The sequence below is a fragment of the Phaethon aethereus genome (assembly GCF_964289735.1).
Source record: "Phaethon aethereus genome assembly, chromosome: 11".
Classification (NCBI taxonomy): Eukaryota; Metazoa; Chordata; class Aves; order Phaethontiformes; family Phaethontidae; genus Phaethon; species Phaethon aethereus.
In genome coordinates this window covers 13,489,419-13,505,329 of record NC_138587.1, presented here as the reverse complement: position 1 = coordinate 13,505,329, position 15,911 = coordinate 13,489,419, and positions in this window count along the sequence as shown.

Genomic DNA, 15,911 nt, shown 5'->3' with positions numbered 1-15,911 from the left:
TGCGCCGGCACCGCACCAGGCACACGCCAGCCCGGGATGGGCGGCCTCGAGTGCCCGGCCGCCGAACACCACCGAGCAAGCTCCCTTCCCTAGGAAGATCTGCCATAACCAGGAAATGGGTCTTTCACAGCAAAGAGGGGAACAAATAAAAATCCCGAGGGAGCCTCTCAACCAGAAGGGAAACCGGCGCAGGGCCGGCCACAGAGGGAGTGCCGCTGCCGGCGGCAGCCCCGCGGGCCGAGGGCCTACACTGGGGGCCTGCGGCCTCGGGGCGGGTGAGGGCAGAGCGGCGGCCCCTCAGAGGGGCTCCCCGCCGCCCTGGAGAGAACGGGGGGAACGGGCCGCCGCGCCGCCCGTGAAGAGGGCCCGTCCCAAGGCGCCTGCGAAAGGGGAGCCGGTGGCGAAGCCGCGGCCCCTTGGCGTCACGGACCCCGCGGAAACCCCGCTCCCCACCCTTCCCGCCCCCGCGACCTGCCGCCGCTGCCGCCCGGCCGAGGCGCCCCGGTACTCACTGCCCATGGCGGCCCCGGACGGGAGCAAAGAGCGAGCGGCGGCGGCAGCTGCCTCGGAGAGACACGTCAGGGACTGCTCCCCGCCGCCCCCTTCCGCTTCCTGCCACGCGCCGGGTCTGCCGGGCGCTGCCGCCACTGCGCAGGCGCCGTCGGCCGCATCGTACCCCGGCAACCGCCGCCCTCCGCCACCGCGACGGCAAAGCGCCTACAACTCCCATCATGCACTGCCACAAAAGCGCACTACACCCTCCAAAGAGGGCAGAGGGACCCTGATGTTTATTGGCTCCCCGAGGGTCCATGCAACCAATCAGATGACGAGATGGCGCAAGGCTCGTTGGGAGTTATAGTCTCTCTCGCCGTCCCCTCCCGTCCCCCCCCACACCGGGCGTAGGACTGGCATCTGGGAAGGGCGGTGGCAAGTCCTAGGTTATTCTGAGGAACGCATGGTTTAGCTACTAGGAATGGTAACGTCGGTTTAAAATATTTCGACAGATAAATACATAAGTAAACAGTTAACATTTATTTTCTGCTTGCGTGTTTCTATAGTGGAATATTTTAGACCTTTCTCTGCATTAAGGAACTCCCTGCACCCCCCGCCCCGGCCAAATGGCAGCCGGTGGTGTAACGCAGTCACTGCGCGCCTGAGGCTGGGTTTAGCGTACCCGGGTCGAGCTGGGCTTCTAATAAAATACGAAACATTGGTGAAAATGTGAAACGTTGTGTCAGGTGTCGAAGTCATGGTACATCAACATGTCCCTGTGACACCCAGAGGCACGGGCAAGTGCAACGTGCTCCTGCTGACTTCTTCCCGAGTTGCGTACTGTCCTGTGTGCTTTCCAGGCCTTTACAGCGGGAGTTACCACGGGTCTGAAAACAGAAGTTAGCGGAAAGAGAAAATCAAATAGAGGTGTTAATCCAAAGCAACTAGAGTCAGCATAACCCATAATGGCTTCCACAAATCTCCCTGTTATTTTCTTGGTCCTTAAGTGTGCTTTGTTTCATTGCTTGATCCCTACTTTTCTGAGATTAACTTTAAAAGACTAGTCCTAATTCCCATTTCCTCTTTTTTTCCTTCTCCGTCTCTTTTTCTTTTTTTTTAAATTGGTGGACAGTGTATTTGCACTTCTCCAGGCTTCTGAAACCATGCATCTTCTCTAGGAGTTCTTGATGCCATCTACCAATGGGTCTGAGAATATTATACTCAGTTCTTGATGGAGCAGCTCATTTCAAAACATCCAGTTTATCAAAACTGGTTTTAACTCATCCATTTCTCATTAAAGCAACTGCCTTCCAACTGACATGCTGTCTTGCAGAGTTGATTTGATAAGATTTTGACTTACTAACATGGGCACTGTGCTTGGTTTGTCAGAGCTAAGAGGTGGAAAAGAAGGAAGAACTAGCAGCGGTTTTGTGGAAGTTTGGGCAAGGAAGCAACAGCAGTGATCCGGGGGATTGATGGTAGAAGCATGCAATGAAATGCCAGAGCTTGCTGAACTTAATTAAAATAAGGCAAACTATTGTGAGAGGTGCTGATAACATCACTATGCCAGATCACTGCTATATTAGAAAGGGTAACATGGCTTTATTCTTATCTAAATGGCTCATCTGCTTTTAGCCCTTTAGAAGTCAGGTGTCTAGGTAGTTGTCAAGACTCTCTGTGGTCAATGGAGGTACCAGTGGACACCTCTGGAGAAATACTCACTCTACCTATCCTACATATCAGTTTTCAGGTTGGATGATTCATCCTCTAGAGGTATCTATCTCTATTAATTATAGAAGGAACTACGGTGACCGCTTCAGACCAGATACCTATATTTCAGACATGTGATGTTAGAAGAGATTAATTTCACCCATGAAGACTAAAGGTGTCTTCTCAAAGGTGTTGTCTCTGAATCAAGCTTGGGCATTTTTGAAAGAGTCTGAGGGGAAGCTTGTCAATCTACTGTTCCTATTGTAATTGCTCTTTTGACAAATAGATAATGTCAGTCTTCTAGGGTCTCAGTCTATTTCTCCTCCACAATAAGTCTATCCTTAAAAATTGGCTTTGTGGGATACAATCACACATGCTTTTTGTGCTAGTAGCCTTTATCTGTGCTATAAGAATAAGTAAAAATATTTAATATATCGTTATTCTTTGTATGGCTCAGCTGTCAGACTTCTTAGGTTCCTGTTGTTTTTTAAAATAATTTTAGACAATAAAATAATTTGGTTTCCTACTGTAAAAAAATGAACCTTATAAGTACATGGAATTGTGTGCTTAGACATGGAAGCTGAAAACTCATTAGTTTTTGCTTACATCGCTATTTGGTCCATTCTGGGCCTGAACAACTTCACATTTGGGGTGAAGAGGGAACAGTCCTACAGCTGAAATTTGCCACTGAAGTTCGATTCTAGGTAGAAAAAAAGGTTGCTGAAAGCTAGCCTTCTTAGGACCTTACAGTGAAAAAACACCTTTTTTGCCAATGGAAGCAGAATAATATATAAAGAGCCAAGTTCAGCTCCTTTGTGCAATCAGCTGTCACTCTGCAGAACAGAAGAGCAAAAGAAACTGAAGATACAGTTATTGCGGAATGATTACAGTAAAGCCATGTGAGACACTGGGTCAGATTTTGGCCTGATGTAACTTGCTGACTTTGACAGTTTATCTTGGGGAACTATTTTTGCAGCCAATTGCAGACTGAGAGACAAAAAAGGAATTTGAGACACTAGGGCTGATTTTTACACTATGTTTGGGAAGCCTCTACTACTGCAAGAAGGCTCAGTTTAGAGTGGTGCCAGCTGGTACAACTGGAATGGTGATGATGAGGAGGATAGCATGTAATTAATAAACTGCTCTGTAGAGAACAGCAACATCTGAGAAGCAGACATAGATTTTAAACAGCTTGTTCTTTTCATGTTTTGCTATTCTTCTTTGAACCAAATCAGTCCCTCTTATATAACCAAGCTAACCCTTCTTCAGAAATAGTGTAATTTAGGACCATTAAAAGAATTAATATTCACTTACTAGCTCTGAAGTTTGTTAGCCAATGTGTTCCACTCTTTCACACAGTGCAAATCTTCAGCATTTACTGTGAAATTGTGTATCTCAATATACCTCTATCGCATCAATACGAAGTTGACATTTAATTACTCCTTCTGAAATCGGGCTTCACCCTTTGGCGACAGACTACAGATGCTGGACCCAATTGTGCTGAACTGTACCCTGATACAAACAACAAAGACTATATGATTGCTTCAATAGCCAGAGGTAAAAAGCAGAAAATTGGGGTGGAGAGTAGAAATGGGGAGCGAAGCACAGATGAATTTTTCACTGCCTCCAAATGGTTCCTTTTAGTTCTAGCGACATTGCTCGCAGAAACTGTCTACAATCTCTAGTTGAGAAGACCACATTTTCCGCCTCTGTGACATGCTTGCACTCTGTTCCCACACCAGGACATTTTATCAGTGTGTCAGAGCTTGCTTGTTGTGTGGAATAAAGGCCTTGTTTTACCACGGAGGCTGGAGGAGACGCTTCTGCTGTTGTTCCACCAGGTCTCATAGCACCTGTGGGCTGCGATCGCTAGAGGGCCCCGCGCATCTATTCGTTCATACCCACGTGTACTAATACACACACGCACATGAACGTTCACCCTACAAAACAGGACTAGCCAATATTTGTAGCATCGGACTGTGAGAGGGGGCCTGTGATAGCAATAGCCCTTTGTGGGCTGGGTCTGTTTAATAGCACTGTTCGTATGCAGCCTGTGATTTTTGGTGTACAAATTCTGCCAGTAATAGTCTTGTCTAACCACAAGGTGGAAGAACTGTTTTACTTATGATGCCATCTCAGCTTGCACGAAATGTACACACCTGTGTAGGCAAGTTTTATCACTATCGTTATTTAATTGTGCTAGTGCAGCAATGCCCAAGGGTCTCATTCAGGACCAGAAATCCTTGTGCTAAGTGTAGGGGAGAGACAGTCCGCAGCCCTGCAAGGAGCTTGCTGCAGGCAGATCCCAGCGCTCCACACAGCGCTCAGGTGTGCGATACTTCACGAGATCACTGTGATCTCTTTCTCTGCATACTATAGCTATACCGTTAGAGATCCCTTCACTTCAGCCAGGCTCCCTGAAGACATTGGCGTGTGGGGAGCTCCACACAGTCGTGCTCAGCCGTAGCAGCTCTATCTCCAGTGCTCTGAGAGAGCAACCAAGGAGCAACCACAACCATGACATGCTTTACCTCCCTTTACCTGCTGCCCCCGTGCTGTCTCCCAGGCTGTTTGGCAGTTGCTTGTCAGATGTCCTTACTGATTTATCCACCCAGGTAGATGGGCTCTAGAGGCGGTAGCATGTGTGAAACAATTCAGGTCGCAGGCGGAAGCTCATCATCTGAATGGCAGGTGAGCATGGACATAGGGATGATCTTCAGGGAACTCTGAGTAGACCTCATTTCTAAAACAAATTGTTTACTATACTGCTAACCTAAAAGAGACTTAACTGCTAACTCCTTTAAGGCCAACAGCCAAACTCCATTGGTTTCAACAGAGCTAGAGTTTCCCTTGTAGTCTGTACTCAGGAGATAATCTCCCAGCTTGCCTGAGAAACTTGAAGCAGCGTGCCAAAAAGCAGACAGGAATCTTCTGTAGTGGGGAGATGTTGAGAGCTACATTTCTAGTTGAAGAATCATGGAACAACATTTTCTTACATAGATTTGAACTTTATTACAGGGCAATGAGAGGTACAGGGCAATGGAGATGCCATGTGAAAAGGTCTTTCTGTCTAACTGAAACAAAGAAATGAGTAAATTAATTTTTTTCTAGCCAATCAAACCCCCTGATTTCTTAATAGAAGGGGCTTTAAAAAAAAGTAATTCCTTCTAACCTAGCTGATTTCCAGCTGAAGAACTCCATTCTAAAAGATGAAACCTGCAATTTCTGTAGGGCATGAAATTCATCTCTCCTAAGTCCAGATGGGTAAGAAATGCAAATTTTATCCTATCCTGAAGATCATAGGGTATTTCATAACTGTGGGTATTTGCAAAAAATTTCCGACTTAGATATCTAAACTGAGAAACCCAAACCACTTATTCAATAGAATTGCCCTAGATACATCAAAAGAAGTAAGTTTAGCTTCCCCACCAGGTATAAGTCAAATATTGCAATGCAGAAAAGAATTTCCACCATCATTATCAGGACAGGAGAGGTTAACTGAATGTCTTTGTACTGCTTTGCATGAAATGTTTTGAATCCTGAACTCCTGTTATGACTCACATCCCTATTTCTCCAATTTGTTCAACCCAGGCACTCCTAGAACATCACTGCATTCTGTGCATTTATGGAAATACTTAATAAGATATCTAAAATACTTAATAATACTGTAACTTTAATCAACCATGCTCTTAGCTGGCAATATTACAGCAGCACTTTCTCAGTAACTGATTGAGATCCTGATTTCTGGCTCTGATAAGACAGACCGTCTATATAACATACACTTGTGTAACACAAAGAGACAGTGGCTAAACCCTGATCTTGTCAAAGAACACAAAACTTCAATAGGACCAGCATTTCATCCCGTATCTTCAAGTGAAACCTCAATATTTCAAGTAGAAACAAAATGTAACGTAGTTTTGCAATGCTAGTAGTGCTACTGATTCAGAAAAAGCTCTGTAATAAAGCTACCTTCTGTTTGCTAATATGTGCCACGAGGGGGACAAATTATGACAAATTATGGTAAAATTATGCAGATCAGCAGACAAGGTCAGGCAGATACTTGCCACTGTCAGTACATGCAATATGGGCAGTTGAAATGTATGCAAGAAAAATGAAGAGGTTTTATATCCTTCCCCGAGGGATGCGGTGTTGGCTACTGCTGGCCACAGAACTCCAGACCAGATTGATAACGGCTGGTTCTCAACTGACAGCCTACAATTATACAAGTTCATGGTGAACTAACAGGTGAATATTTCAGCAAGGCTGAAAGGTCCACAGGTAATACAAGGTTAAAGTCTCTTTTTAACATCTAAATGCTTCCCACATGTTCTCTTCCTGCCTTTTTGAAGATTTTTGAAGTCTCCAACATTTTTTATTATGTAAACCCCCCCACCAATGGTTATTTTTCATGCCCTACTTGTTTTACAGTGGCTTATCAAACTGGATTCTGTAAAAAATTATAATAGGTCTCACTAACCCAAACATGTTCATGTTTCTGATGATTAAGAACTATTTTTTGCATATGTGATCTGTTTTTTAATCATCAAACTGGTGACCTAGAGCTATTGTTTAGAGAAAAAAAAAACCACCAGGGTTTGGAACATTAAGAAAAAAAAAAAGTGCTTGTCTTGGAAATATTGATGCCAATTTCCCCTAAGTGCATGTGGTCTAGTAACCAGATACATATAGTTCTGATAATGGACTAATTTACATAAAAATCACTGCTGGCTTGATTGTAAGTCACCATGTGGAAGTTGGCCAGGAGTAGAAATCATCGTTATTAACCTTTTGAGAGAGCCTTTACACCTTTGCGGAGACAGCTTTTGTCACAGAGCATTAATTTCATCTAGAATCTTACGAGGCATTAGCAAAAGCACCTTTCATGATACAAACACATTGGACCTGTATTTGGGAATGGAAAAATATCGGTAAGAGGAGGCTGGCTGGTTTTCAAGTCGTCAAATCTTAAATGACGCTGGATCCCTTTAGTCCAGCTGGAATACTCTGACGGTAGTTAAGAGAATAACAACGTGGACATTGGACTTCTTTATCTGCAAGGGCTGTTGTTTTTCAAATCAATGTTTGGTTATCGGATTTGAATAACCTTATGCACACTATGGCACAGAGTTACACTCTTCATTTGTACATGAACGTGTACTGTTGTGGTGCACACAAAGTGGGGGCTGAGCTTTGCTTGTAATTGCATAACTTTTAATGCAAATTAAATGTGTAATACATTAATATTTTTGCATGTAGTAAAGATCATATGCATATGTGAAAAGAAAATGCTGTACATGCAAAATTATGCCTTTGATCCTGGAATAGAACTGAATTCTGTTTATTTTATGGATATTTGCAGCTTGCTGAATAATTCCTCAAGTCTTTCACTTTTGATCTCTTGACAACATCAGCTTTTAAATCCAGTTTGTAAATTACCTTTTGAGCTATTGTCGTCTTTCTTTTTTTGGTATTCTGAGCAGCAGCAGAAATTCATCAAGTAAATTCTCTTCCTGGCTTTAAAACCAAAGCTGAAACCTGAGCTGTTCTGTTTGGTATACAGTGAATGAGCTTTGATTTGATTTTTATTGTATTTCATTCAAACTTTATTATAAAACATCTCCCAGGGACACTTGCATGAGAAACACTTTGCAAGTAAAAACCACGTTGTATTTCCAGTCTCCCATTTTTAAAAGTTATTATAACATTTTTGTCATGCTTGCTTATCTCCATAATATACCACTGTATGGCAGACAACTGCAGATGTTAGGTAATAGAGCTAGATGTCTCTACAGGTTTTTCTAATGGATTTTCTTTTCCCGTACTACAAAAGGGTTTCACTGTATCATTAACCCAGTGACCAGCACTTCTCCAGTCTGACTGCAGGCAGTCCCCAGGCAGCTGTATTTCCACTGTTCTTTGACTCCAGATTTGTCTCAACTGTTTTATTGACATGAAATTTAGTGTAGATTTTTTAACAAATGCCCCTCAAAAACCTACTACAATTTAAATAGAGCAGATGATCCTTGTGGATGGTTCAACAGTGGGTTTTATGTTATGATTTCTATACAGTTATTCCTGGCAGTTGGTTCCTTCTCTAGGATTGATCCACCCATATTTTTCAGTGGAACAACAGTGACTTTCAGCAGCTGGATAATTTCAGGTTTCTGTTCAGGTTGGGCACACAAAGTGTTTTCTTGATAACTTTCTTTCCTTCTAAAAATTGCAGTTTAAATCCAAACTAGATATAAATTACTCACAACATATCACTTCTTTTTAATTGACTTTTGATTACTGTTTATCGCTTGATGTTAGAGAAGGCTTTTGTAAATGCTAACAGGATGACAGACTTGGTTTGATCCTGCTCCTGTTACAACCATTGGCCAAAAATCCTACTGGGTCACATCCTCTGAGTGGATCACATCCCTGTGGATCTCCTAATGCACTTCATAAAACGTATCCAGTAAATCCAATAGCAACAGAAATATGATTAAATACGCAGTGCACAGATGGTTCCAAAAAAGTGAGCTACAGCTTCACTTTGAATTTTTTCTTATAAAGATTTACTTTCCCTATAAAAGTAACCCATATAAGTCTTTTTCAATATTTACCTAGCTCAGCTAGGAAAATAAACCAGCAACTACAAGCTGATCTGTGCAACATCCTAGTAGTACAAGCACAGTAAAGTCCTCCTTAAATGCAAGTGAGCAGGACCCTGGCCAGCTGGAAAGAGCAAGAGAATAGTTAACACGCCTGAGTTTCACAGACATGCCAAGTGGCTTAGCAGTCTTTACTGAACATTTCTGTTACAGCGGCTTGCCTGGAATAAGAAACAAAGAAATCAGATTAAAGGTTGAGCTGCTTAGGACAGACCCATTAGTACAGCAAATTTCCTAGCAAGATAACAGTTATTTTGTGCATCAGATGACTGGTCCATGCTGCAACGCTGAGCAGGGGTGGATTCTTAATCCATCTTGAAATGTACTTAACGAAAAACATTAGGAAAGTTTTATCGGCTACGAATGCTGGAAAGAGGGTGAACTTCATATCCCATGGTTTTGTTCATATGCTATTTGGCATCTTTGTATACGAGCATGAGAAGCCATCAAGCAATAAGCTATTAATGCATGAGTCACGACAAGGCTTTGCAGCAATTACCAATCTTTGTAGAGCCTTTGACTATTTGTCCCCTTAAAGCACTCCAAAGAGCAGGCTTTGCAGCGGGCTCGCTTCAAAGCTGAGGTGAACGCTGGTGCATTAGGGCACAGTTTGATGAGTGAATTTTCAAGTGCTGGCACAAGCAGCTGCCGTACCACACACCCATTAGCGGGCACTTGTTCCCGTCTCTATGCCTCTCCCTGTGCTGTGCCAGTGTAGGCAGTTTTGTAGCTTCATGGCAACACGGACTACGAAATGATCTGGCAGCAGCAGACTTTTTCAAGTTCTGCAGCTGAACTACACATTTAGTCTTTTTCATACTCATTTAGGAGCTCTGACTGCAACGTGAGTGCCTTAGCTTTAGTTGAGACTGAAAATTAATGAGAGCAGTGAGCACGTAACAGCTTGGGCTTCAGCATGGGCTGCCCAAGCCAGCTAGAGATCACACTGAATTGCTAGGGCAGCTGACACCTGGACTGTTGAATCTTCATTCCTAATCATTAGATCTGGCTTGGGTACATCTATTCAGGTTAAAAATCACATTTCACAACTGCAATATAGCTATAGCTTTGCTATCAACATACGCCTAAGCGCAGGTGTGTCCCAGCTGACAGAAGAGAGGAGCTGGAAGCTATCAGACACCTTTAAAGGACACTTCTTACTTTTTTACTCTTTATCTTTCCCTGTGCACTTTGCGTTGTTGTACACTGTTTAAGTAGTTAAGTGGGCAACACAACCTTAAAAGGCATCATTACTGAAGGGTGCTGCGAGGAATAAGCATATTAAGAACCCTTTAACCTTTGTATCTTCTGAATGCAAACTAGAATTTAAGACTTCACTGCAATCTGGAAAGACCTGTCCTATAAATAGTGCGTGGCTCAGTACAGTTCTGTGGGACAAGATCCTTGTAGAGGCCTTTGCTCTGATCCTTCTTAAAGGCAAAGAGGAGGGCAGAGCCCATGCCACCAACTGTCACAGAGTACAATATTCACCATTGCAATTTCAGTCTTGGCTATTTAAGAAGACTATGGATTTAGGCATGTCATTATTTCTGTATGCATTAGAGTAGTCATAGCCATCTCTGCATATGATACTTAGCAAGATCAGTCCTTCCATTGGTTTTCCTTCTAGGAAATGCAAAGGGTATCTGTTTTTTGGGGGGAGCATGGTTAGGTAGGTGCTGTCCTATTCTGGGTGACTGTCATTGTAATCAAGAGTAGAATTCAAACACTTCATCTGAGAGCGAGCTCTATCTATCGCTATCTCTACAGAGAGAGCAGTCTGAGCATCTAGGCTGTCATTCTGGGGGCATGTAGAAAAACATACACAAATGATGACACCGAAATGTCTGATACAACATTTGGGACCTAGATTAAGTGTGGGCTTTCTTCTGCAGGATCTGAACTGACCTTAAATGAAGGACTGCTCCCTTTGTTTTTAATGAGGTATTGCTGCAGTGAATTAAGTGAGAGGAGGGGCAGAATAAAAAAATACATGGAACAGACACATCTGAAATGGTTTTAAAAACAAGGCTGGTTTGGGAGTTCTTCCCCTTCACCACTCAGTTTTACTTCCCTTAAACCTTTGTGGTTTCTCTCCCTCTTACGGGTGTAGGCAAACCTAGTGCAAAATTCCTTTGCCTGGTACCTTAGTGCTAACAGGAATCATATGGAGACTGGAAGGTGAATATTACAGGTTATTTAGACCTTGACCTTGCTACTCAGGGTCCCAGCAGGGAAGCCAGCCACAATAATGTTAGGGTTTTTTTTTAAGCAGTTTGATTCTCTGTCCACTAGAATCGGGATTGCCATATAGTAACATGCTTCGCAGTGGTCAGTAGACAGGGAGTAACCGTCAGCAGCTCTTGACCCGCACTGTATCTGACCTTACAGCCAGAAAGAAAGGTCGCGGTCTCCATTACCAGTCTCTCACATCTCATCTTTTGCTTTGTTGCCTTTTCATTCTCACCAGAAGGGTGAAATCCTAACACTGTGATCCTCCCCGTGAGTGGAGAGAGATTTTTAGGTAGCTCTTAGGTCTGAGCACCTTTTCATATCTTTGTTTCCTCCCTGACTTAAAAAATACCTGACTTACACAGGTATGTGTGAGAGAAGGATCTGTCCTATTTTTAATTTTTATTGTGTAACTCTCTCTGAACTGATGTTTTTTAAAGGTTGACAACTAGCTGTTGCACACAGGCTTCCAGTCTAACATATCAAAAGGCATTGAAGCAATTAATTAGGCAGCTTTTTGATCAGTGCTGTCCTGCAAAATAACTGCATTTATTTATTTTGTTGTTTTGTAGAGGCTTTTTAACTGCAGGGAACTGTCAGTATACCTCACTGTCTGCTTAGTGACAAATGTTCTCTTACCCTGCAAAACTTGTCTTAACCTAGAAGATTTTTGGAATCTCAGGCCTTATGTATCATAAATTACCTGTCAGTAAGTATTATAGATTACTTGGCAGTTCAACTAACATTATTTACTCATGCACACTGGTGGGGAAGGCAACACAATCCCTAATATCAATTCAGAAACTTAGCAAGTAGTTGCCATGTCGTTTATGCTTTAGCAATATCCTAAAACCTCCTTATGAATATTCTGTAGGTGATTCCTTGGATGCAACAGTGCCTGTTAGCGGCTAGTTAAATGCATCACAGGTTCTTTATGGGAATCCCTGGAGAGTTGAAGCTTTCTTGTCAAACTGTGGTAGATCATCTAAACTCAGGTCTCAGTTACCCAGTAAATTTACTACACTTCTGTAAAGCACCTTCCCTTTTCTGCTTCATGGCAACTGTGACTATCTAAGCGGCATAATTTATTAAATCAAATATGCTCTGAGAAAAATACAGTTCACTCATTCTTCTAATTACTACTGTTCAAATTTAGCCTCAATTAGCGACCTCTCAATTTGCTGAGATTAGTTCTGCCTGTGTAGAAGTGTGACTAGCTGTGAAGGCACATGCAATAAGCCTTACATTTATTCTACTTAATGTATTACACAATTAGATATTTCTCATTGCTTTTCTATGGAGCTTTTGGATATGCAAACGTGCAGTCTCTCCTTTCCCGGGAAGGCTCAGTTTCCAAATGCTATGGACAACCGTGTTACCAAAAATCAGGGAGATGACAGCAGTGCGATAAAGTTGTTATTCTATCATTGTATAACATTTTTTGATCCCTGGATCTCAACATAACATTACAGACATCTGTGAGCCACCCCCTCAAAAAACACAGAAAGGCAGACCCACAAAATGAGTAGAGATGTATTATTATAACTGTTTTACGTGGGTGAGCCTAGGTGCAGAGACCAGATGCCCAAGACTAGTAAACAGAGTAATTGAACTGGAAAGAAACCCCAGAGGTTCAAATTTCCCATCTGTGCTCTAGTTACAAGACATCTCCCTGCGATCCTCCTCCTCACACTGGAAAGCCTGGAAAAGCCTACTGAATGGGTATCATAGCTTTTTATGTTAGGATTCAGCAGTTGTTTCAGCCACGTTTGAAAGGAATGAGTCAGGAATTTGTGTATGTGGGAAGTGGTTTCCTCTCACATTACTGTATGTATGGATGAAATACATTTCCTCTACTATGAAGTTGCTGAATGAGAAAGTAAAGTAGTGCAGCTGACTGGCACTTTAGTGGCTGTACTTCAACCCTGATAATGAAAAGCCAGCAGCCTCGGGAGGCCAGTTTGGATAATGCGTTTCATAGAAAAGCTGGTGAAGTCACTTGCATTCTTATAAAGAATGACTAGAAAAGGACAAAGTGGAAAAAAAATGCCAATACTAAAACCTGATAAATTAGAGACCAGGTTCTTTAGCGAAACCTGGCCTGACTGAAACTGCCGGAGAAAATCTGGCTTCAAGACGTGAGCTATAATGCAATAATGAAGACGCCTCCCACTGTGCTTCAGACAGCTTTTGTAGGAACCAGTGTTCAGGAATCAGAGATAATGATAATGGCTTGTGCCTGCAATCATTACAGCCACGGCACGCACAGTATGCAAGGCATTTAATGTCAAACTTACCAGCATCATGCGGTGAGACAGCGGCAAGACTAAGCAGAATGCAGGTCACCGGCCTTCCAACCCTGGTCGTAGCCAGAGGACCAGCGATGTTGCAGAGCAGGCAGGTTTTGTTTGTCATGAGACTGAACCACAGAATCTGGGTTGGGGTTAGAACCTGCTCAAAGATGAGTGTCCTTAGACCCAGGGAGCTGGTATGGTCTTTCTTCTGTCCTCCAAAGCTGATTTGTTGCTGGAGCGATAGGTTTCTGGGAAGTCTGGAGCCTGGTGAACACCTCGAGTGGCTGTTCCCATCTTCCGGGGAACTGAAGGGGAAAAGGAGGAATTTAGGGGAAGAGAAACAGAACAGACTTGCACAAAGCTTTCAAGAGGACTCTGAGCTTCTGAGGGGAGCGCTACAGCCAGCAAAAAACTGGAGAAGGAAGGAGACACGGGCGAGGACTAAAAGGTTTCCCCAGTTGTTCCTTAGCTCAGTGAGGAATGTAAGGTTGTTTTTGACTTGAAGCTTGGAATAGTTCCATATAATTAAAGACCAGCACTTTTTTGGAAATACTTTGATGAGCTATGCAGAAGACAGAGTTGCCAGGTATGTGTTAAAAAAGGGATCTTGCTGCTGTCAGTAAAGAACTTCTAAAAATAATGCTATACATATGTATTTAAAGCACACAGGAGTATACATCCTGGAACACTTAAATGCGTTTTCCTTTGAAGGTCATTTCTTCTGGCGAGGCAGGCCAGCCTGCCAGGAGCCACAGCTCTGCACCATGCTGGTTCTCTCTGCTCCGCCAGCACAAACACGTGGCCCCGGCATGGTCTTCACGGGGGCTGCAATCATGGGTTATTAGTAAGTCATTCCGTCAGACACCCAGGCAGGGCAGTAAACACAGAGACATTCACCAAGGAAAGAAGGAAAGTGTACTTCCACATACATTCTATGTATATTTTACCCGTTTTCCAATATTTCCTTTGCTTTCAACCTCTACGTGTCAAATGATAGTAAATTGCAACTGTACTAGTTCCAGCTGAGCACAACTGGGGGTGAAATAGCTTTTCTTTGAAGCTGAAGCTAGAGTCCACTTGAAAAGCTGCAGGGAGAGCCACAGAAACTTGCAAAAAGAGTAATGGCAATTCTGAACTGGTGATTCAAAACGTTGTTTCGTGAAACAAATTTTCGGAGGAGCTACATAATCCATTAGGAGAGCAGCCTGTGAAGCTAAGACAGCAATCACTAGGTAAACAGCTTATTAAAAGAATGTTGTCATCTTCCAGATCAACAGAAAAACAATATAGATCTTTATGAATATATTTTGACATGAAAAAAAAAACCCTCATTCTAGCATTTGTTTTCATTGCTCTTCAGGTGACATGTTTCAAGTAGAGGCAAAAACATAAGGTAAAGATCCAGGGCCGAATCCTTTCACATCTGAATCCTCCCTAGGAAGAGGCGGGGAGGCTCGTTCCACCCCACCTTGGCTCCACTGCATGTTGTGACGTTCTGGGAGCACCTCTGCTCCCTCAGCCTCTTACCTCGAGCATGTTTGGGAGTACTGGAAGAGGAGCTGACAGCTCTGTGTGCACCGAGGCAATTTTCTGTTGGCAAATCAAGGCTTCCTGAGCAGCACAATACACCTGGAACACGATACAGAAACTGCCCCATAAATTTCAATATTGCACACGTGCAAAATGTGTGTGTGTGTTTGCCTGGCCCGGGCAGGGACTGAGCCACAGGCAGTCACAGTAGCGGCACGTGAGGGTGGGTAGTCAGATGCCTGATGGTTTACCTACGTGAGCAGTTCCTACGGCCACATGTATGAAAACAGAGATGAGAGATCTACAGGCATCCTTATGAAATCAGTTATACATGGACAATTTAAAAATAAAACATTATTTGGGAATAAAAATTGAGAGCTTCAGTTAGCTTTTTATAGCATTTCATTTTTTGCTTTACTCCCTGTGTGCCACGTGGTCAGCTACCTCTCCAACGTTTTTCTTCATATTTGGCAACTAGTGATGTACTTCAGTGTTTCAAGAGAAACTGAAGTGTATGCCTTTGTTTAATAATTCCCCCATTCATTTAAATAGTCTGTAGCTTGCCAGCGCTGCTTTTTTGCATTTTAGAATTATGGATGATATCAAGACAGCCTTGATTAAATGCTCAGCTAGCTAGTGCTCAGACAGAAAAGGGCTGAAGTAAACTATTATTTCACTGAAATGCGCAAGCTTGGAGAATGCATATTCTGTAATATTATTTATTTTTTCATCAGGATTTGTAATAGAAGAAATTAAGACCCTTAAGGACTTTCCCAGCAATGTTAGACTACCGATGGACATATCAGACATGCAGTATTCATATACTCCCAGAAGGATTTTGGCTGAGATCTATACTTCGCAATAAGCGTGCTTTCTGCTTCTTGCTTCCTTCCTCAGTCAAGCTTCCATTTCCAAGTAGTGGTTTAGAAATTGTAGTTGCCCCAAGGGCAAACCATGAACTACATGGGGCCCATGCAGAACTAAGAAGTTATTGCCC